This window comes from Choloepus didactylus, chromosome 17 (genome assembly GCF_015220235.1).
Source record: "Choloepus didactylus isolate mChoDid1 chromosome 17, mChoDid1.pri, whole genome shotgun sequence".
NCBI lineage: Eukaryota > Metazoa > Chordata > Mammalia > Pilosa > Megalonychidae > Choloepus > Choloepus didactylus.
This window is the reverse complement of record NC_051323.1, coordinates 66,008,377-66,012,421: the sequence shown is the minus strand read 5'-3', so window position 1 is coordinate 66,012,421 and position 4,045 is coordinate 66,008,377. Positions and strand designations below refer to the sequence as shown.

The 4,045-nt window shown below is 53.1% G+C and overlaps 1 pseudogene; it reads right to left on the bottom strand.

The window, feature by feature from the left end:
* Positions 1-1,484: 1,484 nt before the first annotated feature.
* Positions 1,485-3,669, bottom strand: LOC119512132 (annotated as a pseudogene).
* Positions 3,670-4,045: the final 376 nt, after the last annotated feature.

The window sequence follows — 4,045 nt, the reverse complement described above, 5'->3', positions numbered from 1 at the left end:
GTTTCCCCACACCGCAGCGTGGCTGCCAGATATTCAGCAGACTCACTCACTCGTTTCAGAATGCAGACTCCCGGTTTCACCAAGTGCATGGTTCCTGTGGATTTAGCAGGACTTGTCCAGCTGGGGCATCGCTGGAACGGGTGTTCTGGGTCACTTTCTGGCCTTTATCTAGTATTTTTCACGGAGGTGTTTTTTTGCCCTGCCTCTCCTAACTGCCATCTTCTGGAAGTCCCTCAGGTTCTCTTTTCATTGGCCCAGAACTGAAGTGATATTTTCCCTTTAAACTCAAAGCGCTTTGGGAAACTGCTAGTAGGGTCATCTAGGATCTCTATCCTAACCTAAGGATTCCATTTCTCTAAGCAAAATCCAGCTTCCCTCATTCACTGTGAATTTGCAAAGAATCACCAGACTGTTGGAACAGATGTGATGAAACAGGGCTTTGGGTGTGTTTGTGAACATCCTTTAATCTAATTTGGGGAAGGGAATTAAGCCAAGGCAGAAGAACCCTTCATCTTCATGGATCCACGTGGTGCTTCCAAATTACAAAACACTTTCATATATAGGATCTCGTTTAATGCTCATGATAACCCTGTGACACTGATGACTTTACAGATGAGGAGACAGAGGCTCTAGGAGGTAAAGTGATGTGTCCAGGATCGCATAGTGGGCAAGTGGCAGAGAGAGGGCTCAGAGCTGGCTCTTACACCAACACTCAAGGCCTGGGGCAAGACCTGGGCAGAGACCCCTAAATGGGGTCTGTTTTGTACTCATGTGTGTTGTATGCTGACACTGTCCTATGCCAAGTCTGCCCCAGGGAGATGACGAGGATCAGAGCACTGAGCCTGGCTCCATTTTTCTTTTTCCTTAAGGAAGGAGGGAGGGGAAAACCCAATTTATGTTTGGATTCAAAATATTGGACTGGGCAAAACAGCTCCCTCTGGTGGCTGTTTCCAGTAGTGGCAGCAGCAAAACCTGCCCCAGGAAGAGTTTGTGATAAAGAGGTCCATGGAGAGAGACCCCAAGCATGCAGTGTCTTCTAGATGCCATGCTTCCTGGGTGTGGAAGTCATCACGTCTGCCGTCTGTCTATACGTGGGTAGAAGACTTGTCTCTGACGCACATACCCACTCTTACATCTATATACTATTATATACTTAAGTCTTCACTCTGTGCCAGGGACTTTACAGCCATTATTTCTCTCCTCTCCTCCCATCCCCTCCCCTCCCCTCCCCTTCCCTACCTCTCTCCTTTCCCCTCTCTTCCTGAGATGAGGCTGGGCATGGCCAGGGTCTGGGAGAAGCTAATGGGTTTCCCTGTGGCACTGGGGGGTGCACCAGGCTGGCCCAGGAGAGGGCTTTGTTGTTAGCACAGGAGCCACCGGTAGCCGGACATGGAGACAGGATCACGATGTGGCCCCGCTGGCCTCCACCTGGGCCGCCCGGGGAGGGGCTGGCGGCAGGAGGCCCAGCAGACCCACGAGGTGGTTCACCCATGTGGCATGAGTGTGCTGCCCCTCCCTGCTGTAATACGAGAATGGGCCCCAGACCGTGCCAGCCCCTCAGACAAGATGAGCACCCTTGATGTATAGCTGGGCTTCATGTAGCCCAGGAGCTGCCCAGCTTTCTCCTGCATGAAGAGCTGGTCCTGGTGCCCCCACTAGCGACTGCCTTCCAGGCACAGGTCATGGGGGCAGGGGTCAGAAAGTGGCTCCTTGGCTTCTGGGCTGCCACTAGCTTTGGCTTGGCCTGCAGGAAGCCCTGGCTGAGCAGGCTGTCATCTTCTTTAATACCTAACTGGGTGAGGCTGGAAGAGCTTGGCGGGCCAGTTGTTGGCAAGGACATAGCCTTGGGCAGTGCAGATGCCATCAGCTTCATGTCCTCATCTGTGATGGCAAGAGCAGAGACTTCTGGACTTTCTTGAGGGGCTCTGCTACAGTCCCGGCTTCCTCTTCTGCTTCCCAGACCTCACATCATCCTCAACAACAAGCTCCATGCTGGCCTCTGAGTATAGCACCTCCTTCAAGTCTTCCTCCAGGTGCAGGGTCTCGGGCAGGGACTTTAGTGGTCCTGTTTCTCCAGGGTGTTCTTAAATGGGGTCGGCATGTGGGGAGTGTTGCCCATGCAGTATCTGCTCTGGGGTGACATGTTCTGGTGCAGTGGCACCTTATCTCGGTACAGGGATGTAGTTACCACCATTTTCTGGCTGCACACTGGGGTGGACATCAGCAAGGGGCTCTGCAGCTCCAGTGTGTCCTGTTAATTCCAGAATTTCAGAAACTGGGAGGGCAAGAAGGGCAGGGTATTGATGGGCATGCTCTTGGGGGTGGGGTTGTTGCAGGGGTCCAGGAAGGACAGACTGGTGCTGTTCTCCATGATGTGGGCATAGTGGCATGCTTCTTTTGCCACTTGAGAACCAAGAGTGGTGTGCCAAGGCTTGAACCCTCCACTCCAGGGCTCAGGGAAATGGGGATCAGCTCACTTCGGCTGTGCTGGCTCAGGCCTGAGATGGTGTGACTGTCCAGGTGGTACTCAGTCACTCTGAGTACCAGGACGGCAAGCTGGCAGGGTGCCAGTGCCTGCTGCTGATGTGGTGCTGGTGGCTGCACTGGGCTACCTTCTGCAGACAGCTCCTCAGGGAGGTCAAATCTCAGCTCACACCAGGCATCAGGGTCCAGCTCCATCAAGTCCAGGGCTTCAGTGAGGCTGGACCACACAGCAGGATTGAAGATGTTGGCAGCCTCCACTACCCTCTTGTAGGGCAGGTGCATTTCTGGGGGAAGCTCTCCTGCTCTTTCCGCTTGGGGAACTCCTCCTTGGGCTCTGGCGTCTGCACTCTATCCGGCTCTGCAGGGCTAGGCCCCTGCTCGTTAGACACGATGGTTGCTGTGGCCTCCTCCTCGCTGCTGTCTTCTTCCTTCATGGCCAGGGGTGCTGGGGGCTGGGTGGCCACAAGACTTCCCTGGCCTTCCACCGAGTGGCCCCTCTGGCAGCCATCCTTGTCCTTGATCTCCAGCAGCAAGTACACGGTGGGGGGCTTGCAGTCTCTGGACTCTCTCAGGAGACCTCCCATGCCCACCTTCTTTTTGATGGTGGAGCTCCATGGATTCCTTATGGCATTGTCTTCCTCCCTGACAGCATCTTGGCGCTCTGAGCCCAGAGGTTGCCCAGCACCCGGAGGGCCTCATTGATGGTGTGGTCTTCCTCCTGAGTCCAGCAGGACTGCTTCACCTCAGGGTTGAAGCGGTGGTGCCGGTGATCACCGCACTGCTTCCCTAGCGTTCAGGTGCTTGGCAATCGGCGTCCACCATTTCTGGCTGTACTTCTTGACTAACATGATGACTTTTTGGTTTTTTTCTTTGGTCCATGGCCCCTTGACAAGGTCTGGACTCAACAGTCTCAGCCACCGGTACTGGCATTGTTGGTCTCTGTGTTTAGGAACTTCTGGTCTAGCTGTCCAAACTGCCTGACCAGGGCCCTCAGCTGCTCATCCTCCTCGTGGGTCCACGTGATCTTCTCTTGCTGCCCCGCTGCTCCGGCACGACTGAATCTGTGTCCTGGTGGTGCAGCTCATCCAGCTCATCGCCGTGCATCCACCAAGACCTTTCCCCAGCCCAGGCATGCTGAGCCCTGAGCCCGGAGCAGGAGACTGGCTGTGGCCGGAGCCAGGACATGGGGTGCTCCAGGCTGCTGGAATTTTGATTGGGATTTCATTGAATCTGTAAATCTGTCAGGGTGGAATTGATATCTTAGTGATATTTAGCCCTTCCATTTACTTAGGTCCTCTTTGAGTTCTTTTAGCAATGTTTTGTGGTTTTCTGTGTACAGGTCCTTTACATCCTTGGTTAAATTTATCCACAAATATTTGATTCTTTTAGCTACTATTATAAATGGAATTTTTTCTTGATTTCCTCCTCAGATTACTCGTCACCAGTGTATAGAAGCACTACTGATTTTTGTATGTTGATCTTCTACCCTGCCACTTTACTGAACTTGTTTATTAGATCTAGTAGCTTTGTTGTAGATTTTTTGGGACTTTCCATAAATAGG